This window comes from Numida meleagris, chromosome 6 (assembly GCF_002078875.1).
Source record: "Numida meleagris isolate 19003 breed g44 Domestic line chromosome 6, NumMel1.0, whole genome shotgun sequence".
NCBI classification, from domain to species: Eukaryota; Metazoa; Chordata; class Aves; order Galliformes; family Numididae; genus Numida; species Numida meleagris.
The window spans coordinates 17651418-17675497 of NC_034414.1; the positions used below are offsets into that span (position 1 = coordinate 17651418).

Consider the following 24080-nt stretch of genomic DNA (forward strand, 5'->3'; position numbering starts at 1 on the left):
CTGTTTCAGTGGAGTCATTTAGGGCCACAGGGGCAAATCTTGCAAGCTGCTTTGAGCACCCATGGCTCTCAGAGGTGAGAGCCACTGGATGAATAAGCAGAGGGGTAAGCAGTCCTGAGCAGCACAGACGACCCAGTCCTGCACCACTGAAGACAGCAAGAGCTTTGCCAAAGGGTTATCTTTAACCACAGAGCTCTCGGGCCCAGGCCACGTTATTATTCCCCTATGCCAAGGCCCAGGTGGAATAGCCTTATCTCACAGACACTTCTGCCTGATGCAGTAAGTAACTCACCGAGGGACAAATATCTATGTCAGTGAGGGAGAAGGCAGCATGGACGGGAGGAGGCACAGAGCAGCTGAGCAAAAGCAGGACAGCTTGTGCTCAGCCCCCATCTCAGGCTAGTGCTCATCTGGGGACATCTGTACCTGCTCAAGCACATGATGTCTTAGACTTCTACTGATTCACATCCATCTGCTTTGTCCCACCAGGAACACTGAGACCACCCTTTAGCCACTACACCTTTTATGCTGTTTTCCACACTGTAACTCATGCAAGAAAGGCTTTCTTGAAGAGATCCTTAAGTGCGTGGGCCATGCTGACACCTGGATTTCAGGGCAACATGGTACTTCACCACCCCATGCCGCAGTTTATTCAGTATGGTGAAACACTGACCGTATCAACATCTCAGTTTGTTTAAGTTGGTGTAACTCTCTTCAGTTCAGTAGGGCTGTGCTGATTTGTGCGCTGATTTATTTACTGTGCTGATTTATTTCACTACCTCAGACTTCTTCGCTTTTGTAGCAACTTTAGCTGTATGGCACTTAATAACAACGCGTTATTATGTTAGAGTTTTCCATGATTCATTTCTGGAATTCAAAGTACACACAACCGCTTGTACTTCTTAAATGCTTTGCAGAAGATCATCTTGATTGCAGAATGAAATCCCATTTGTGTACAAAACTGCAGTTTATTAGGCCAAATCTCTGGCAGTAACCACAATGACCAGAACACAGAAATATACAGGATGGATGTATTGTTGTGAATGGACAATAAGATGGATGGACTGAAGAAGGCCATGTATTGTTTCATAAAATGTTCAAAAAATTTTTTTTTGGAATAACACATGAAAAATACTCAGTTTCAGTCTAGAGGAAAAAACCTTCTGAGAAATACTTAACATCTGTTGTTTTTTGGTTTAAAAAAAATCATAATTTCTGTTTTGTTTTTTTTTTCCTCATTAAAACACAATTTGGAATATATTTTAATAACAAATCCTGCAAAACGTTATTGAAAAAATGTTGTTACGGTTCCTTGGGGAAGATGGGAAGGGTTGTTTCTTTCGCATTTGTTTTGTGTTATAAGCACGTAGAAAGGAAAACTTCTTCTAACAGTGATAGCTTAGTCAAAAGCTGTTTGAAAAGACATTTATTTTGAACAAGATAGTAGCCAATTCCTGATTTAGATTTTTGAGCTTTTACTAAGCAAGCTGTACAAAGCAAACACTCCAGTTGGGGTTCCAAACTACAACTACCAAAAATCTCTGATGACTAATGCTTCCTGGCTGTACTTCATGCTGGCTTGAAAAGAACAAGACTACATTTTGTCTAAGCCTGCACTAAAGTTATATAAAAGGTTGTGGAAAAGGTTGTGTCGGTCTGTCCGCAAACATCTATCATTTGCATATGCTTGTGGTGTTTTTACTAGCAGCTTTGGGAAGAGCTAATCTAACGCTTAATTAAATCATTTGGCTTTATTTGAGGCATACTTTTTTTCTAGCTGACGGTATTTTTTGTGCAGGGATTTGCTGCAGTCCCAGAAGAAGAATGAATAATGTTTCCTATTTTGACCACAGAGTGATCTGATTGTGCATGCTGTCGGTAGATATTGCTTCTGTCTAGCTTCCAGGGAGGAAAAACATCCAATGTCCACTCTGTCATGCTAGTGGGTGAGCATGTGGTGGCGAGCTTGGATTCCTGGTTTCTTTCCTTACTCCAATGCTGAGTCAAGCTGTGACAGAGGGCAAGTTAGGTAGCCATTTATTAAAATGAAGATGATAATATGTAAATCTCCAAAATAGTATGAAGGTTGTTTTGTGACATCCGTAGCTTTTAGGAGGTTTTTGGCCTTCAGATGATTCTGTCAGATGACCACAAAGGAAAAATAGCAACCCAGACTAGATGCAGGAATGGTTTTCTGTAGGAATTTGGGCCTCTAAACCCATAGCTTGGAAAGCATCTTACAAACTCCTCAAGAAATAAAGGTTGAGGAAGTTCAGAATTAAAATCGTCTTTTGGCTCAGGAGAAAATATTCTGCCTTCCCATTCCTGCTCCCTTCCTTCCACCATATAAGAACCTTTCAACTAAGTGCTTAATCCCTGCTAGCACCCACCCTTGTCCCATGTACTAGCCAGTCAATGTGTTCCTCCCTTACTCTTCATTAAGCTCAGTAACACATTTCCAGCCGACGCTGCTTTATATAACGCTCCCATCTGTGCTGCCAGCAATACTCCCAGCCCTTTCTTCTGCTGGCTTCAGCTGTTGTCACGGTCCAGCTCCGCCAGTGCATTTCCACACTGGTGAAAGGCTGAAACTGGTGGGAGGCTCCAGCAAATCCTGGGAGTGGCTGGGGCTCTGGAGAAGGCTGGGAGTGGAGGCTGAAGGAAATGGGATGGCCCTGGGCTTCCCACACCTCTGAATTGGTCTCTCCTCCTCCCTGTCACAGCACCTTCCTGTGGCTATTCCCAGATGCATAATTATCCTCATTGTCCTATGAGGAATTGCACTGAGTATTTGGATTATGAAGAAAAGGTTTGCTTTGTACAAAACTCACTAGGGAGAAGAGCTTGACTTCCATTTGGGTGCCTTATAATGACCACATTTTCAGATATGTTCAGCACTTTACGTTTATTTGCCAGCTACTCTCTTGAAAAAATTGACTATAGTAGCCAGAGAGACCAAACTTAATGAAAGGAATAAATTAGCGTAGGAAGAGCTTGTCAAAAAAATCAACATCATGTCCAAAAGTCCAATTCCTGTATGCACTTCAAAATCCTGTAAAAATATCACTGGATGAAACCTATTTTTAACACTCCTATCTATTTCATGAAGCTATTCCTATTTATTTAATCTGTCCCTTAATTGCTATTTGTACTCTAAAATCTGTCTACGTTTTAAGAGGTCATCTGTGATACTTTCACTGCTTTCTTCCAGTAGTTTTGCATTTATCTTCATTCTTGTACTTCAGATAATTGTAAGTTTCTTTAGGTTCCCTTCTTTACTCTCCCTCAATTTTCATTCTCTTCTTGGGATGACCTTTGTTTAGACAGGCTGTTCTCAAAGCAGAAACTTAACAGAGTCATTTTAGCCCCACACAAACATTCCTCAGCCTCTACCACTTGGCTGAATACGTGGCAGCAGTAGGGCTGCACCGAGACACACCAGGAGGAAGACTCATAGACATTGTGGCTGCTGGGAAGTGTGACAGTGATTCATTTTCACAAGTTCTGACAGTACTGTCTCTAAACCGCAGATCCCCTAAGTCAGGGAAACCTTCAGATGGACGTCCTGGGATTGTCTTAATTCTTTTGCACCCCTGAGCATGATACGGGTTCTAAAGTGGGGGGTTATGCTGCATCTTAGATGTGGCTATGTAGTGTGTACACAAGTTTCTTGACTCAAAGACATTGCTATGAAATGATTGCTCTGTTCTCAATTGTTGCTGGCAAATTGTCGTGAACATGGGAAAGAGACAAGGGTGTTGAGCACTCAGTTCATTATTGAAATATTTGAATATTATGTACAGTGATACCTATAATTCAATATTTACTGTGGTAAACACAGCAGAAATGACCATAGCATGATGTTATTCCATATTCTAAGCCAGATTCTTGAGGTTTGTTTTATTTATATTGCATGTGATGGGGAGAAATAATTCTAGGAAGGCTCATACTGTGTATTTTCTTTACATTTTCTTTCGTGTTGCCTAAGTATTGCAGAGAAATCAGTGACTGGGGACTCTTCTGTGTGGCTGAAGATTTATTTTTAACCTCTCAGTGTGCAAAAATCAGGAACAATTATTAATCTGTCCTAAAACTGCCGATACAACCTGCTGGCAACAGATGGTGTGAATGAAAAGCCAGAAGTGACCATTTTTAATATTAATAGATTTAAAAATTTAGTTCTTTAATCTTACCTAACCTCTTGTGACCGAGTGTCTAAGGTATTGACTTAAGGACAATATCAATAGCCTTGATTTGAACATGAATCAACCGCAGAAGTGGATCTTCCGTGATAATTCATATGTCTAAATGATGATGTGCACTCCTTGTCTATTCTGACCTCAGTGAGTGATGAGCACTAGCATTTGCTGCTCTACAACTTAAATAAGACCAAGCTCAGCTGGAGCAGCTTCTGCTGCAGGTAGTGTGTGGCTGCACTCTGGGGGTTCTTTGTAGGTCTGAACTTGCAGGGTAGTTAAGAACCAGCTCCTGTCAATGCCTAGGGAAGAAAAGGTATTACATTACCAGATATTATCTCACTCTTGCTGTATTTATATATCTCAACTACAAAATCAGGAAGTATTGCCAGCCATCATTTGGATAAAGTTGGCATAAACACACAAACACACATGCACACACAGAGAGAACAAAACAAAACTCCCAAGCAAGCCTGCTTAATCTTTCAGTTAGTTATGGATCGTGGAAATCTGACTCTTAGATGGTGTCTAGTGTCTTGTTCAGGTAACATGTGGATGGCTGGGTGCAAGTTTAACTGGCTAGCCTTTCCCAAAAGTCCCTGTTACCAAGTGGGGTGATGCTGTGCTGCCAGTGAGACTGCTTTTTGCCTTGGGTGCCACTGCTGGTGGGGATGGACTGACAGCAACACAGAATTTCACAGTGTTACAAGCAAGATGGAGCCCAGCCAAAGGTCCAAATTTACCTAATGAATGGGGTGGCCGAGCTATGAGTGAGAAATAGGCTGAAGCTCCTGCATAAATAATTTCACAGATGAGGTGTCCTGTCATTACGTGCTCACAAGGCAAATGCAGCATATGTGGGCAGATAACAAACTTTATATGCATGAATCTGGAAGAGACAAAACCTCTCTCTGCAAACCATAGCCTGAAATTTAAGGAGCCATTCATTTTCTGTTTTTAATGTCCTGGTCTGCACAGAGCCCAGCTCCTGGCAGGTCAGCAGCTCTTCACCCACAAACCCCAGTGGTCACCAGGCCTCCCTCCTGCTGTTGCTCTGCTATGCACTGGAGGGCCCCTCTACCCCTTTCCACCCACACAGCCACAGGCAGCAACCACTGACCATGGTCAGGCCGTCCCCTGACAATACAGCATGTGGGAAAAGTGCTTCCAGGGTGACCGGCAGCCTGGGAGGAGCTCAGGCAGAGAGTAAAGGCCGATGCACCATGGGAGAGCACTGAAAGGACGCGGAGTTTTCTGAAGAAGGGAAAATGAGGTCTCCCCTGTGGGCTTCTCTCTGGAGCCTACAAGTGAGATTTCTGAATTGGAGGAGGGACTGGAAGAAAAAGGCAAACCATGAATAAAAATAGCCAGCTGCACAGATGCAGCTTTAATTCTGGAGGTGCTGATAGTGATGCTAAGTACTGCCCTGAAACAGGAGATGCTGGGGGGAAGATGCACATCAGTACCAAACAGTCTTGGGTAGGACTGTTGGGTGTGCCCAAGCCACTGGCACAAATACTTGATGAATGAGGGCACAGTAAAATTCACTGAAGTGCTCTGTCAGCTTAAACCAGTGCTGAAAGCGGTGCCCCAAGACACCCTGCCCCGGCAGCCCCTTCACGCTGCTCCCAGTGGGGAGGCTAACAGGGCACAGGCCCAGCGGCGACAACTGGTCACTTTGTAGCTGCTGCCATTTTCGGGAGGAGCAGTGGCCTGCTCTTGCCATATGGTAATTATCCTGTCATTAACCAGGCTGAGTACAGCTTCGCTGTATTCTATCCTACCAATTCTTGACATCCAGTGTATATCTTACTAAGCAGTACAGAGTCGAGGGATGCTGAACACTAAGAATTCTTCCATTTTCTTCATGATTACAGAAACATCTGTTCCCAGTAACCCTCTGGTGATCGTCTGTAAAAATTCAGTGTCAAATTTTCCCCAATGTTTCCCGTTATTAACAGACATCTGAATAGTGTGAACTTCAGATGAGTTTCCACAAGCCTCTTCCATAGATCTGTGAACTACGTATGTATTTTATTGTCATGCTTTACAAATTCTCACATTCCTTTGGTGCAGAGTTGAATGCTGCACAGACTCCTTATCTAAATTGGAGTTGCGGAGTGTTTTGTATTTCGTGGTCTGAAGTTTATGTTCCGTGTTTATCTCTGATTTCTAACCTGTAGTGGGAGGACCAGACTATGACAAGCAGTGGAGCTGAATGCAGAATGCATTCATGTCTTGTGACTTTGTTTCATTTTGAAGTTAATATAACATAGAAAAAAAGCACTTACTGTAATGCACGTGCAATTACTACCACAGAATTCCTTACTGTTAGGACATATGTTTTCTCAGAATTCTGTTGCAAATCTGTCTCCTCAGCTTCTAGTAGAACTTCTGCACTGTCATCACTGGACAAAGTCTGAATATCAGAACATGCATCCCTGAATGTGTCCACAAAACTTGAATTTCCTTAAGGTGAAGATATTCTACACTCATGCAGAAAATATTGTCAGCATTTCCATGAGTGATGTATTCCACATAGTACAACCAGCTCTTGTAATTGCCACAAAGCAATTTGGAAGAAAAAAGAAGAAAAAAGAGGTCAAGGAAAAGATGTAAGAGTGCTCAGAACATTATAGAAGTGCAACTTGGATTTTCTCTCTTATTTTACTCTGTGCGTGTACAATATTTATTTATCATTCATATTTATGTTGTAGCTTACAAATGGTGGAAAATGATTAACTGTTAAGCTTAATAATATTAAAATATCCCAGATCTCTGCTCTGTCTGGCAGACTTTGTTACCTCACTTGTAAACTTCTTAGTTTGCTTATTCTCAGAAAAGAGAACTTTTCATTCAGTTAATATTGCATTTTAAAATAGAGCAGTACTAAATCAAATAAGCCCTTACAGCTCAACAGGAACATCTCCAGTATCATCTGCATGGGAAATGGGAATGGCACAGAATTCCGGGTGTTGCCCCACCTTTCCCATACATAATTTTGCTGCAAACATGAGCAGCCAATGCCAGTAAATATCTCTCACGGTAGCGTGGCATGGGACCCAACACTGGAAATGGGATTCAACCATCTTCAGCACAAGTAATTCTCATATGAGCTTAGGAGAAATGAAAGGCACTTGAACCAATTGGTGATGACTTATGAGCACCATGGGAGGAAGTCAGCCCACCACAAGCAAATTCTTCTGCTGTTTAGATGTACTAAGGAAGCACTATAAAAGCAGAGGGGAAAAAAAAATAGAATTGGAAATTTTATCTTGCAGGGTTTTTTTTTTAATTTTTTTTCTGTCCACTATTTGAGCTTCAGTTTTATTTGCTTGTTCGTTTTTGTTAAATATTTTTTTTTCCTTTTTCTTTTAGTATACATATTGAATCCTACAAAGCGTGGATTATGCAGTACAGCCCACCTCTAGTCTCAAGTAAAAGGAGAGACAGATCAACATTTTTCAGGACTTTACAGGACCCCTAATTACTGCAAGAGTTCCTGATACCAGGTAAGCTGAAAACATTGCAATAACCAAACTTCTTCTTTTGAATGAGTGCCTGGTGCTGGAAGGTATCTAAAGGCATTGACAAGAAAGGCATCTGAGGACATTTAATATCATCCAGGCAATAGTCAGTGTCTTCCAAAATTCAGTGTCTCAGCAAGCAGAGGCAGAGACGCAGATTTTTTAACAACCAAAAGAAGAAAGGTGAAGGGTTCATCTCACTTCTAGGTGGTATTTTAAAGCTAGCATGATTAAGACATGCCTAATGCTGTTGCCAACAGCTTGCTAATTGTTTACCTTTGTTTTTTTCTGACAGAAGTACCAGGTCAGGGTTCCGGGTGGCATTCAGCATGAGTGTAGAGCAAAATTCAAGCCTGTGCCCCATTTGTTTAATCATTGGACCATTCACATTTTGAATATACTCTTCTATACTTCAGCTCGTGTAAATTGCCCCATATTCCTCTTGACACAGGTGTGTGATGGCTGATCTCAGTTGATGATTTGCTCTGCCATTGGTAATTCTGAGATTTAACATTTCTGGAATGTAATCACAAAAAATGAAGCCATTTGTGGTAATGAGCGTCAAAGCCTATGAAGTAAAGCCAGGAGCATATATAAAATAAAAATATTAATGATATGGGCATGTAAAAATATTTATTTAAAATCCTACAAAATTTCAACAGCCCATTGGCCAGAATTATAAATCTAGTGATGAGATGGGAGACAGATGAGAAATACAAAATTTTCAAGTCAGAGATATATTTCTGTTTACAGTTCATGTGATTTTATTTGAAAAAAGGGTTTTCTATGAAAATGGAAAAAAATGGGTTACTCCTGATTCATCCCCTCAGAAAAGATATATCTATCTGTGTGCATGTACATATATTTCATTGTTGTATATACATCTACACTAATAAAATTGCATTGCAGAAGAAAACCCTATTTGTACGACAAATGAGTCTAGCACTAAACTCCACGATGTCTTGGGAAATTCAGATAGTGTAAATCATAAATAACAATAAATCTGCTTTTTTTGGAACTTTGAAACAACTTTATTATTTTACCTACTATGTTGCTTTGATAATTAAAGTGTGTTTTCACTGGTCTGCCTTCAACAGGGTTCAGTTTCCCTTTATGTGATGCAATTTATACTCCGTAAATTTCAACATTTTTGGTAGAATAAAACGACACAAAGAAAAATGGGGTGTGATATTCTGGTATTATTTTATTCCATTTGTAGCAAAGTAAAGGCTTTATTTCAATTCCAAGCACTGAGCTTGTAGAAATTATTTTAGCTGCAGGAGTTAGAACTACAGATAGTGTTAAATCTGCATTTATAAAACAGCAGTCTTCTGCACATATAAACCCACATTCGCATGTGTAATGTAAGTTGATTCTTGCTCAGGTAATATTTTGCCAGTGTAAGCATGCAAGACTACTGAGGCAGTTGTTAGAACAGTGAGTGCATGTAATTTGCAAATTCCATTTAATCTGTTTTGTACAAATATGTGAATCTGAGTACACAGCAGCACACAACTTCAAATTATGAGATAGAGAAGCAAGCTACCAAAATAAAATATCTCTTTCTTCGTCATTTTTAAATTCCTGGAGGTCTGAAGCAGTCTTAGACCCTCCTATAATAACAAAACATTTTAAAGGGGATTCATATATTTGCAATGACATTCCAATTTTCCTTTGTCCTGAAGATGTTGACCCATTCTTTCTTATACATTGCTGGTACACTGAAGTTGTGTAGGCTTACAGCATATTTAGATATTGTCTAAGCATGCCCTACCAGCAGAATACAAATTGGTTTATTTATATTTTGCAGTTTATGAGAAAATGTTCATGCATAACTCCTAGCCTGCTGCAGATCCAAGTGCAGCCATCATCCTGCTATGAACACTACTGGTGCTGAGGTCAATAACTGCACCCTGTTGCCAAGAAAACAGACAATTGTTTCTTGCTGCTGCATAATATTCAGGAAATACTTGGCAGCTGAGAGAATTCAGTTGGTTCTGCTGTAGTAAAAGACTGGTGAAGATTAAGACTTTCCCTTAGAAAAGCCTTGTACCTTGGCTGCATTACTTCATTTCAAACGACTAGTGAAATAATACGGTGGCTGAGTAATAAGTCCTATCACACAGGCTCTCATCTGGAAAAGTGCACCGTATTCTAACTTGGAGGCCCTCTGCCATTGAGCTACTATCTGACCCTGTACGCAAAGTGACAATGACTGTACTTAATGTACTCTGTGGGATGCTCATTTATGTATTACAGCAATGTATATTGCTGTAATGCATTAACAAACCTATTTCCAGCTGACAAAAAGATTACTTTTTTATTTTTTATCAGTGAAATTTTATTTTTTATCAGTCATCCAACAATTTGCTTCCTTGGCATACCCTCCACTTGTTATAATGAGGAATAAACCAAGAGTATATCTCAAGAAATATATGGCTAGGAACAATGCTTTTATGTTTTCCATATTTTGTTATTTTTGCCTCAAATCACAGTTCAGTTCAGTGTGATCTGACATGGCTGAAATACTGAAACCTCCACTCCTCCAAAGCAGTGTTTATTATAGAAACCCACAAACTTAACCTAACCTAGAGCAGCTTTTCCAGCAGTGATATAATTACAGTAGTTATTGTTGCAATAAACCAGATGTTCCTGAACTGGAATGAAAGCACTTCCCCCTGCCTCCCGCATCACATTTGTTACGTTGCCGCTTTTCAAGTTTCACATCAGCTGTTCAGAAAGCTCTTTCTTGATTGAGTGTCATTTACAGATTCTTGCTGCACGAGTCTTTTAGCTTAAATAATGAAACGCTGGCAAATTTTGTATTTTCATTGCTTTCCTTAAAACCCCAGACATGACAGTTATCAATGCCACTAATTCTTGCCCAGGGCCAAAGACATTTTTTGTTCTTTAAGATAGTTTTACTTGGCTAAAAAAAACACTCTGAACAGACTACTTAGCTTTCAGATTGAATGAGTACATTGTTCTCTACATAAAGAAGTGTTCCGCTCTCCAGAATCGATGAATTTTGGGCAGACCAGTGAAGACATCATTTTACCCCACCATTTTTCTTGATAGGCAATAGAGGTAGCTTTGGAGAACTGCATCTTCTTAACTTCTGTATCAGTTGTGGTTACAACTGTGAACCATGAACAACTGTTCAAGGCAAATAAAGAGACCATATTCAAAACCTCATCAGAAGATTGTAGTTAATCCTGCACTGGGCCATAAATATCTGTCATTATTTAAACATTACACTTCTTATATTTTTAACAGTGCATTAGTCAACATATTTTTAATATTTCCCAGCCTAATCAAGTCCTAACTACAAAGAATATTTTGCCAGTAAAGAAATGGACTATGTTTAAACTACTAGAACCTTAGATATGAAAGTTGTTGTATATATTTTACCATATGTGCAAGAAAACCTGTCTAGGAGCAATGAATATGAACAGTCAAGGAGAACAGTTAGCAGATTGTTTTATTACTTTTACAGTGCCCTGTAATAATACAATAAAGAAACATAAAACAGGCTTCAGGTTTTGTAGAGTTACAGATAAGGTTTCATGAAAATGTAAGAACGGTAAGAATGAAGTATCTTATCAATGTGCCATCTTATCATGTGCCATGGCAATCCTGGAAGAAACCTTTGTAATGTTCAGTTATACATGCTACTCATTTTTCTGTTTGTTAATGGTAACCTATTATTAAACTCGTCCCTGCACTGTAACAAGGGAGAAAAACCAGGGATGAATTCACCTCATGAAGTAGTCTGCTAAATTTCCATTTCGTAAAATGTAAATGTTTCTTATAGAAGGAATTTACATGACTCTGAAACAGTCCAATTTTTGACTGATGTGGTAGGGGATGCAGACATTGTTGGCCTGAATCTACAGAAAACTTTGAAAATGGTCCATAAAATCTCTGAGGAAACCGAAGAGACACCCACACGTTTGGAAGCAGATTATAAGACAGCTCTTCTGCACAGCCACAGTCGACTTCCTGCATTCAAGAGAAACTATTGATTTCACATTTTTGCCTTCCTAATGAGAATGTGTCAGCGCTGAAATAAATAAATAAGTAGGACCTCTGTCCATGGAGCCTTGACGTCCTTCTCATCACAGAAGCTGGGAGGCCCCTGTGCTTCCTCCTCTGGCCATGACATGCCCAGTGAATATTTCCACCACCCACACTTCATTCATTCTTAACTATCCTCACCCACTCATCATTACAGCTGTGCAAAGCATCCATTACAAACCCTGAAGCCATGTGAATCCTACCTTCATAACTTTGTTATGTGCTTCACACAGCTGGGATTGTTTGGGCTTTGAGTAAATTACCTCTTGAGATGATCGACTCTGGTTTTATGCAAATTCGGGTCTGGGTTAAGGTGAATGATTTATGGGTTGCATAGTTTGAAAATCACTGAGAGAGTTTCATATCGCTGCACCAAACTTCACTGTGTAGATCTCTGTCACATTCACGGAAATCAAAAAAGAAACATGTATAGGACACTGCAAAAGGGAATAAAGTCCCAAATGTACTCTGTGCATTGCAAACAGCTCTAGCTTGAAGAACTTGGGGAAAAAAATGAGCTGTTTTTAACTCTTTAAGATTTTATTGCTTCAAAGGGTAGTAATTTTTTTTTATTAAATTCCTTTGTTTAGCACATACTCATGTTGCTAGCATTTCAATTAGTTATGAACTTGTGCAAGTAGGTGTCATAACTATGCTCTCAGACAGGAAGCAGAGGGAAACCCAACCTACAAAATTTAGATTCAAAGGTAGATTTTCTATTTTCAAAATGAGAGATTTGTTTGGTTGATTAAGTTTGAATTTGCAAAATACAATTAAAAAAAAGAACTGATGCAAAGGACAGGATTCAGTGTTAGAGGCTCTGTGACTTCTTAGTAAGACTGTAACAAAACAACTAACAGAGAATTTCGTGTTTTAATTTTAAGGGAAGCTCAGACTATTTAAGGCAAGAGCACCAAACAGATCGCTTAAAATCTCAGCAACAAAAGAACTTCCTTCATTTTGTTTTGTAATATAACCATTTTTTATCTGCTAAACAGTCTTTTTTCTGTTTTACAGGGAATGAGTCCATCCAGCAGATCATAAACACATCACCAAGTCATGATTGTGGAACATCACTTCCTGCTGATACCTAAATATTAATGTAAGTGAAACCTGAAGAGGTTGCTTTTAGTGTGTGGTGAATGTTGCATTGTTACCAGGTGACCAGTATTTTTTTTTAATCATTGAATGTACTCGTTTATCAAAGTGCCTTTGAGATAAGCAGAAGTAAGGCTTGAGGCACTTTGTATAAATCCTGAAAATGGCCTGGGGCAGAATTATCCTGGGCTTAAGGACATATTGAGAGAAGTATCAAGACATGGGATGATGCTCAGCAAGGGTAGATACAAACAGTGTAAGCAGCGATAACTGAACTAGTCACCACAGCACAAGGTACTATGAGGTCTCAATTCACGTTCTCCTAAATGTGTGAGATAGGATGAACCACAGCCTGCAGGTGCTGTTTCTTCCTATCAGCTACTAGGGGGATGTGTGTGAGCAGCTGACGTGCAGCTCTCTGCCGGCGGGCATGGTGAGGTGAGCTCCGTTCCCTGTGTCTGCTGAAAAGAGCCAAGTGCCCTCCCCACTGCAAAACGTGGTGGGCGTGAAAGGGAGTCTGAGCAAACATTCAGTGCTGCAGAGTTCAGTGCTTTAGTCTGGGCTACTACAAGCAGAATTCTTCTCTTTGTCAAGAATTTTTAAATAAAAACAATGTGTAAAGGATCAGCAATTATTATTGACAGTAAGCATCAAGACTATCAGAAGTACTCCACAGAGAAATGTGTCACAATAATAAAATAGAAGCAGCTTAGTACTGCAACATCAGAACCCCAAACTGTACTCATAGCAATCTTTAATCACCATCTTCACCATGTCTATTTGTTACCCCCTACTTGTTGAAACATTACACTTCCCTTTTGATTAGGGCCTGGTTTTGTGAAGTGCTGAGCGTCCTCATCTCACATCAACATCAACGCATTGTAGACTTATACCCAGGGAGAGATGAAATACAGCACATAATGTTTCATATCACATAGGTGTGGATGGCTGTGAATCAAGGAAACAATTGCTTCTAAATAAATGATGTGCGGATAGAAAAGTGATAACGTAATGCATGATTTGAGAGTAAAAGCCCAGCTCCTGTGAATTCGTTTCAGTAAGAGTAGAGTGGTGCCACTAACAGTGCTGTTCTATGAAGTCAACTGGCATTTCCATTGTATTAACGTAGATTGCTGGAGTTGATATGTCTGTCAGTTCAAGTCATACTGAGCTGCAATTTAGTGTGAAAAAAATAAGAATTTTTAAATTGCTGAAATGATGAATTTTCTCTCTTTCTGCATCACAAACAAAACAGAATTTATACTTCATGAACTATTTGGCAACCCTCATATCATTAACACCTTCCTTTTGTATGAATGGATAATAGGAAGGAAGATGGAGATAAGCTAGCCCCGCATTTAAAAGATTTGCTCAACACAGACAGTCCTTCCTTTCCACAAGATTTTTTGTGTCAAAATGAGAAATACATTACAAGCCTGATTTGACCATAATATTAACAAAAAACACTATAGACAATTCATAATGAATGCTCAAGTAAACAAATCCTTCAAAAAAAAGAGGTGTCATGAAAAACATTAGAAGTTGAATTTACTTGCACCAAAGCCTACACTTGCATTTCCATTGACTCCAGACGGAGGAGGACTTCGTTCCTGGGAAGTTCAGTACAAAGATGATTGTCTTTCTATCAGTAAGTCTGGGAGTGTGGGCTCCATGGCCTTCCACATGAATGCTAAAGGGAATAAAGTGCTATAAATCCCTGTTTCTGCAGTGATAAGTATTCTGGCCCCAGTTGAAGTATGTGGAAATAAATTACAGTTACAAGAGTTTTAGAGTCCTACCAAAATCTCCAGGTTACCACATCCACAGTCCAACCAAAGGTAAATCTTCCAAGGCTCTTGTTAACTCTGTGACTTAAACAAGCAGCCCAGGACCCATTTCAGTGTTTGTTATCAGCTTTTTCAAATATTTCAGTTACACTTACTAGCTATAGAAGGTCTGAGACTCTTTGTTTTGGCTATATACAGAATTTTCCAAATTCACTGTTTGTAATCAAAACTAAAGACTGATTTATCTTGGAATTTTCAAATAAGTTGGTTCAAACTGTGGCTGTCAATTTGTAGACCTGTAAGAGCTTTCTAAAGTTGATTCTGGTTTGACCTGGTAAATAATCAGCCTTTCTAAATTCTCTGATGCTTAAAGATAGTGGCAAGGTATTTTGGCCATGCATTTCTATAGTGTAAGTAAGTCAGAAGTAAGCAAATTTCTTTCCATTCCTTTTTCCTCTTCTGTGTGCTTTATTCTCATTTTTTCATTGCTTGAGATGTCTACAGCTTTATACAGCTTTGAACAGAACTGAACATATAGTTACCCACTTTTGAGCCACTACTAAGTGGAATTCAGCATGTTGTACATTGTATGGATTGGAGAGCAGGAGAGTTGCCTGGGGGGAGAGGGAATCATTTGTCCTCCTGGCATGCTCTCTGCTCAAAAGATGCTTGAACCCTGCTGTCCTGAGCTCAGGAGCACTTCTGGAATCGGAGGAAGATTCCTTGTTCTCATCCCCAGAATGTTTCCAGCAGGACTGAAAACCCTCTTTATAGGCTGCTCCCAAAGCCATGCACTACTGCTCCTGCAGGCTTGTACCTCTCTTCCCAGTCTGCTCCTGCGTTCTGTATCTGCTTCTCCATGTGCTCGCTTTTTTCTGCATAAATCCCTGCCCCAAACAAAATCAACAATGCTCCCCACCCAGATCTTTTAAATTCCTGAGCAACCTTGTATTCACCTTGTTTAGGGCAGAAACATGTGTTGAACTGTTTCTTACAGCTTCGAAGAGATGTGCGGTGGTTAATCCTACCATTTTCATCGAGGCTGAACTCAACCTATAACAAAACCATCAGTAAAAATGTAACCACCTCACAGCTGTGTATGTGTGCATGTGTAGAATGTGGAAAGGAATTTGCAAAAGAACCGGCCATCTTTCCATGAAGTTCCAGCTGAACAGGGTCCACAATCAGGATGAGGACTCAGTTCAGTTCGTTTGTGAGTTTCATATAGGAAAAAGTGTGTAGTTCTTTGCCATTTATTCTGTTGGGACTATAGATTTTGGTGCCCTCATGTTTTCTTCTTCAGACATCAAGCCCCACCATTTTTGCTCTGAGCTGACCCAATCTGAACACCAGATTGGGAGCCAGGGAGGCCACAGTAGTTGTGAAGTTTAGGCTGTCAACCATACACGTCTTCTGGGCAGGAGCCAGCCTCCACCTGACCAGCTGGAGAATGGTCTGCACTTCTCTGAGTTCGCAGACTAATCTGTATCAGTAAGCCTTTGCCTTCCTGAGACCATGAGATTTGGAATGGTTGAATTACTAATGGAGGTCTCTCTACTGGTACTTTGCTATAAAAGTATTCAGTTATGATATGCTCACAAACGCATAAAATAGTGCTTATTGAATTTGAGTGTGTCATACATGTCAACCCCAAATGATGCTGATGTTGTCTTAATGTCTTAATAAGACAGCATTTTATGCTCTGAAAGGGCTTGTGCATGACGCATTCCGTGGTCACTTGGAGGTAGGAGTTCTGTGACGCAATGTGGTCTCCCATCGGCAGCAGGCATGTTGTGCAAGGGAAGGGAATGGTTAGGAGGCGTTCCATAACCTGACATCTTCTTAAAGAGTTTATAGTAAGGTGAGTTATCACACATAGCCAACTGTAATCCCTTTTAAATGAAGGTTCTGTTTATCGACTATCCAGGTCAGGATTATAAATCTCTGAACAAATCACCAGGTATAATTAAAAGGAATAATGCCAGTTATATTTTCCAGTCGATCTCTGCACCCCTTGGACTTCTCACAGATAAATACAGATAGTATCTCTGTGAACTAATAGTAACTTGTTTATTATAGTACCTTTGTTTTTACCGCTAGCTTGAAATACATACCAGTATTAAACACTGTATATGGCATAACAAACTGGTTAATTCTTTCAGTTTGCACTGCTGTGTTCAATGGAGCTTTAGAAGTATTTCCAAAGGAATTTCCAATCTTTATTTACTCTTTGTAGATAAATTTGCTTTGCCTTTTTTCATGCCATTTTTGTGGTCAATTTCTAGCAGTCATCTTCAGTTCACCAATGAGAATTTCACGGGAATAGAGGGGTTTCTCAACATCACAGAATTTTTGAAATCTATTTAATCTTTATCATATAACTTTTGAAGAGGTAGCACATACATTTTAAATTGAATATTTGTTAATGACTCCTTATAAGGAATTCAGAAAATAACTAAGTTAACTTTAAAAAGCAAAGCTTTATTGACAGGGAAAAAAAAAACTGAAAAAAGATGTTATGTCTTAGTAGGGTTACCAGGAATATATATATTTTATCAGTAAAGCAGTCAGTACAGTTAGTGGTACTTAACTAGTAGATATTTGGCATAGTTAAATGTGGCTTGTAACCCGCTTACACAGTAAATAGTAAGACTAATGCAGAAATGTTCAATTCTTTCAATTAAAGCATTTTATCAAATGCGGTAAACCAGTATATAACATTGCTTTGAGAAAAAAACCAAGATGGAAAAATGATAATTATACTTTTCAGGTAAACAACATTTTCCTGACAGGAGTCCAAGTTATATTAAAAAAAAAAAAAAAATAAATGGGCTACCTTTCTTAGCTTCTATTTTCCATTGAAGGTGTGGGGAAAAATGCATATAGAGTTGTTTTTTTTCCTCAGTATTTGGTGGTCCTTCCTTAAAACTTTGGAAACCAAAGCCATTTCTCACATCTGGTTGGAACACAGATCTTTAAGACATTCAAGTAATTCAAATCACATGTAAAAATCTAAGCTACACTGTATGAAATTCAAGAACAATGTAGTTCTTACAGGGTCTGCAGTGTGGCACCTCTTTTAATCAATAACAGCCTCGGTTTCAGTTTATCCGTAAATATAAGACTATAATTAAGAATGATCCACTGCATTATTTCAATACCCAGAATAGCAAGTTACCAGATTAGTGACACTTTACAACTATAATATTCTTATCCCTGTACTCTAGATGAATTTCACAGCAATACAGTCTGTATCAGATTATAGTTCCAACGGAAAATATTGAAGATCACTAATATCAATACGCATTTCCTTGTCTCAGCCATTTGTAACTGCTTGTATTGACTTTCATTACATTCCAGCAGTTCTGCTTATTCCCAAATGGAAGTCATTAATTTCCATTAACTAAGGCACAACTATACATAATTTAAATTGTTTCCAATAAATGTTCAATTAATGTCTGTTATCTGCATTTAATTTCCATTGATTCCAAAAAGCTACTGTTGAGCTTAATTGCCACCATAATTAAAACAGTTTACCATGAGTGTAATTGGGTCTCCATTAATACCAATGGACAGCTACAGGGACTGATTTCTCTTACGGTCAAGCAGTAGGGAGCAGTGCTACACAGAGATCGCAATGCAAATGAATGGCTACAAACCCAAACAGCTGTGGCTGAAGTTGACCAGAGAACAGTATTTAGCTCAGCAATAAATGCATGCTTTTCTAGGATACCAGTCCAGATGGCCAGAAAATATTCTAGAGGTTTCCTTAGGCTTAGTAGGGGAGAATAAAAGTGAATTACATCAGACTGTTGAAAGTAGCACAGCATTCTGGCTTGAAATTTGTTCTAATTCAATTAAAAAGTGACAGCTGACAAAGGGGAGTTCTAGACCAACAGAAAAATCTGTACAACTTGTTTAATCCTTTTTTTTTTTTTTTTTTTGCCTTACAATTTTGTCTGTTCAAATACAGTGCCTGACCAAGAACTGGGAAGAAAAAAAGTAATAAAAAAATAAAACTTTTATCAATAGGACTGTTTCAGATTGTTAGGGGATACTATAGGTTCATACCAATAGCTTAAATTCATTGAGATTAGATCACTTTAACATATTGCAAGGAATTTTACATACAAGTCAGTTACATTTAGACGCTCAGAAATTGCCAATTCATGAGAACAAAACATCTGCTTAAGAGTGATGATCTTGACTAATGTCCCCTTTGAAGAGATAAACAAAAGAATCAGCTTGCTGAAAATTAAATGTTACTACATTTTCAGAATGACATTTTCAATTTTGCATTGCAAAATGCTTTTTCCTGTTTTCCATACTATTTCAAATTGAAATCTAAATGGAATATTTTCCTTTTATTCAAATCATTTGATTGACCAACAATTATTTTATTCATAATCATGCTTTGTAATGGCTTTCTGGATTGTTTTATTGTTTTAATCAGGAGTGGAAGTAAAATTCACCCCTAAGACATTCCCTGAGATGAAAAATCTGGATTTTGCTGGGCTTCAGTTGGAGTATTTTTTCAGTGGCTTCACTTTCTGGATACGTTCAAAGCCTTGTCCAAAGTAGAGTCCATTAAAACAGACCAGTCTTAAATCACTAAGAGCAGAGCTTTAGTGTCATGAAATCTGTCTTACAAAGGAAAGATTGCTGCCTTCTAGCTACAAATACTCTTGTAAGGTCCGCATTGCCAGTCAAAAAGGACCTCCAAGGTAGTCCTGTACTAAAGTACAGGACTGTACTATGGTCAAACCTCTTGTCTACTATGAAATTAAAGTGGGTATGGCTTTTCCTATATTATTATTACTGTTTATTATTATTATTAATGTTCTTTAATAGTTCTGCATTTGCATGGCAAATACGGCAGATACTGATTATCTACATTTTGGGCTGGAGAGCCTTAAATTACCATTGGACCTAAAAGTCCCAAAATTTGAAGACAATCCTGCTAGCTATTTGTAGTGAACTGTCATTCTATTGTAGCAAATGTTCATCGTTTATCACCAAGTTCTCAGCACAGGAAAATGTGTGACTACCTCCACTGTCCCACTTCTGCCCATTTGTATCTGTACTGCCCACTCAAAGAAAGAGGGATCCTGTAGACTTGACAATCCTACTGTCCTATAGACCTGAAATCAATAGTGTCAGGATATCCCTGTTGTAACACGACTAATATGCAGTCAGGATATGCTCCCACACAGCAGGCATCTCTGTGCACCCAGTCCTTCCAGTAGCAGCACCATCAAGCTCCTAATTAGAGAAGTTCACCTCATACAAGAGTGTGAGCTGCCGTAGTGTTAGGCCTGAAGTAGGCAGACAGCAGCCGCATATCTGCTATCCTGTTGCAAAGGGAGAAAAACGGAGAGGTGTAGTTTTTGCACTGGGAAAAGTCAAACTGATGTCTCAGCTATTGGTTTCCATGTTGCCTCTACATCACAGAAAAACCGCACTGCCTTGTGCCCACTGTTCAGTTACTCATCCCACTAAGGAGTAAGGAAGGAGAGAGGAAGGAAAAAGGACAAGCAAAACGCTGAACAAATCAGTGATCAAGTGAGTCTTCATTTGTTTTGAAGGCGGACACACAATCTAATGGGCAATACTCCATCTGCACCCTACAGAAGGTTCAGCTCTGCTGCAGCTTAGAGCACGTCACTGCAGCCAGGCAAGGTGACAGAGTCTTGGGAATAGTTACAAACTTTGCATCTGAAACAAAAGTGACACCTCTAAGAACCAAACCCAGATGTTGAGGGTAATGGGCTGCAGGAGCATCCAGGAACTGCTGAGCCTCTCAGGCAGCCCTGACATGCAAACCTGCATAACAAGGAGCTTATGCGCACTCTGTAGAGCACTGATACTGTAAAGAGCTGATGCAAAGAACTGAACAAAGGAAACCATTGTGATACACAATAAAGAAGGAATTTTCTTGGTCTCAGAGAACTGTCTCTTGAAACCTTATCTACTGACTATTTACATAGACACAGATATCAGCAGTGATGGATGCTATCTGTTCTTCCTTTTGATTTCTTCCCTTTCATGCCAACATTACATCTGCCAGCTCAGGTCTAAGTCTCTCCAGCTAGCCCTCTTTCAAGGTTCTGTGTCAGCAAGACTTCTGTGAGGCACACTCCAGCAATTCAGCATAGAAGACAGGAGCTGTGTGGTTTCTGGGGCATTAGAGTTAACACATTTAATCTCTCAGGTATTCCTGAGCACATTTAACAGGAGATCTGACAGCTAACATCCATCTAAAGGACTTGGTCCTTAGAGAGGATGTTCTCTATTTCATCCCAGAATCTCTCAGAAAGAAAGGAGTCGAGTCTCTGCTTAGCAGTGGCATTTATCCCAAGTGCAGACTGAAAATGTGCCATCAATATTTCATACAGATCCTCTGTAATAATCAACTGATAAAGTAAGTAAACTTTATTTCCAGTTCTTCTAGGATCTTCTTATTCCCTCTGTTTGTTTTCTTTGTTTGTTTGTTTGTGGAAGAGAGGTAGTTTCAACCCAGATATATATTTCACTCCTATTTTCTCCGTAGAAACCTCTTTCATGTTACTGAATACCAACCAGCTTCCCTTCTGGGAGTAAGAATCCCATGTCATCCATTTACAACAGAGATGACAATTTCAGTCTCTTTTTTCCTCAACTGTACAGGTGAGAATGACTTTATCTATAGTCAGAAAGCATGTTGAAGAGCCTATTCATAGAACCATAGAGTCATTAAGATTGGAAAAGACCACTAAGATTATCTAGTCCAACCATATTAAAGGCAAGCAGAACAAAATGTGTGCTAAATATGACAGATATTAAAGTAAAGCCCACTTGATGTCACAGTTGCCACTTGTTCCAGTTGATGAAACTCATCCCATGCTCTGGTATGACATGAAAGCATGTCATAAGATCCATGTCTTCATGCATGTTCCTAAGTTAAACTGCATGTTCATGATGCCACTTACTAACTGTAGTAGCAACACAGAGAGCTGTTGCTATGAAGAGCCAGAATGTTATTCACATACATATATATATATATATTTTTTTGCCTAATTAAAAGAAAAGTTCTGGAAGTATTATAAAGAATGAAGTGGTAGTATCCAAACTGAGCTGCACAGAAGTTATCCATCTCCAGAATAATGGTAGCAAATAACTTCATATAGACACGGTGAGTGCAAATGGCTGTTCCTGCCCCCACAGTTATGATGCCATAGCACACGTAGCATCTCCTACTTGTGCTCAAATGTCTTGAGACCATTTTCCTAAATAATTTAACTAAGAAATCACAGGCTGTAACCAATGTTTTGTCACACTGCACCAGATAAAGATATAACTGTTTGTCTTTTCCCCTGTGAAGAGTTTCTCAGCTTCTCTGGATATTCAGATTACCACTATAAAAATAATTTTGCTCCGCATCCTCCTGAGGTTTAGAACCTCAACAATTTGACCTTCATTGATAAAATCTGCCAGGTTTTCCAGGCTCTGCAACCTGGAAGCAGAACATGAGGGTTAGTTGAGGACTGTGATAGGCTCATGAGCAGTTGTTACTTATTCCAGCGGCACTACTCATGCTGTTTTCCTTTCACACAAATTACCCTGGAAGCCCTGCCTGCTGGGGCAGGTGTTCTCAGGAGATAAGCAGCAGTATGAAAAGTTTGAGAATTAATCCCATTGTGCAATAAACTTGACATCTAATCTACTCCTTACTTTTGTAACACACCCAGTAGAGTTTAGCTGATCTACCATTGCACTGTTAAACAGCCACTGTGGTCAATGTGTCCTTCCCAATGTTTTTCAGTGGTCCCTCTTTACTGTATCTAAAGGTGCTGCATGTGCATCTTCCAATGTGCTTTTCAGTTTTGTGCATGCAGACTTTCAGTCAGTCCTGGACAATGAACTCAGGTGACAGTGGCTTAGAGGATCCTTTTTCCAGCTGGATTCCTGTGGTGAAGGATTCCCAGTGTGCAGATCTTGTAGGGATTTGGTCATGATCTTGGTATCCAGCCACATGGCTTTCTCAGGCCTCGGGTGCTTTTGGACAAGCTCAGGACTTTATAAACTTGGATTCTTTAAAGATGGAAAAAAGATCATTCGATGTTTAAGTACCTTTGGGGCTAGACATCACTTGAGCAAGGGTTTTAGGGATTTATTTTCAGTTGAAAGGAAAGGTACTTGAATTTAACTTCTGCACCAATTTATATTCCTAAATCTATTTTCTAACCTAACCCTTTGTCACTAAGGCATCTGAATGAGTGGAGAGATTAAAATAACCACCTTTGATAATTCTTTAAAATTCCTGAATGAAAATACTCCTATGAGATATATAAATGATTTGCAAGTTTCACACAGACCAGAAAATCAGCACTGAAGTCCAAGAAAAAATGACATATCAAAACATCAGCTCAAACAGAAGGTTCCAGCTGCTCCGAATGCCACTAAACCACAATGATTATTGCTAACATAAATAAAGCAAAATCTTATTCCAGCTTTATCAAGGAGCAACTAACCATATTTCTCCATTCTTCTAGTAGTTCTGTGAGAGCACATTTTCATAAGCAAAGGGAAAGATGGAATGTTAGCTGCCACTTTCTATCATACTGTATAAAAAACCCAAACACCTACAAATTCATCTAACAAACAACTGAAGTCGGTCCATTCATATAGAGTAGAAAAAAGGAAAAAAACCTTCCAAACTGAAGTCTAAATTATGTCCTTGATAAGTGGCTTGGCTTGTGTTTGTTGTGATTTTTTTGTTTTTTATTAGATGATGTCACTTCCTTGTGACCACCACAAACGATGATTTTTGCAAGAGCGCTATGGCTGTTAAACCAAACAAATGGTTGGAATTTTCTGAAAATTTTTACAGCTTCAATAGTCACTTCCAGGCTGACATTTTGTGTTTTGAAAGCTATCTTTAAGAAACTAAATAGGTGAAAAAGCATTCCAGAATCTATCAAAGTGAAAAAAAATCAAAGCATGGAAATGCAAAGCCATTGCGCTTTAGCCACACTTTATGCTTGTGGTGAATGGTTTGGGTTGTTTCATTTGTAGACTCCTGCCTCCATTCATTCCAGTAACAAAAATGCCAATAGCATGTATAAAAAAAACCCAGCATCTTGTCTGTTCTAGTTAGAGTAGCTCTTTTTCTGTCCCACCAAATTGAAATGATCACACAAAATTCCATTTTCTTATTTTTTTCATTGCCCCACCATTCTGTTACTTTCCCTAATCCTACTTCCTTACAATACAAGGGGGAGGAACACTGCAGTTTGACAATGACTTAAATGTTACTGTAACTCCTTACCATTCCAAAAGTCTCCTTGTTAGTTAGGAAACAAAGATGCTTTTATAGATGCCAAAGAGAATGCCTGCAGCAGGGCATGGCACAGGGA

The 24080-nt window shown here is 39.2% G+C and overlaps 1 long non-coding RNA gene across 5 annotated transcripts in view; it reads left to right on the plus strand.

The window, feature by feature from the left end:
• The window catches only part of LOC110401822, a 247983-nt gene extending 226292 nt beyond the window's left edge, over positions 1–21691 (plus strand). For 4 of the 5 annotated variants that reach the window (XR_002440638.1, XR_002440634.1, XR_002440636.1 and 1 more), the window contains 2 exons: positions 7575–7708; positions 12818–17003. This is a non-coding gene — a long non-coding RNA (uncharacterized LOC110401822). Of the gene's footprint in view, positions 1–7574; positions 7709–12817; positions 17004–20988 lie in introns of those variants that run through there. The other variant, XR_002440635.1, reaches the window with a different exon arrangement.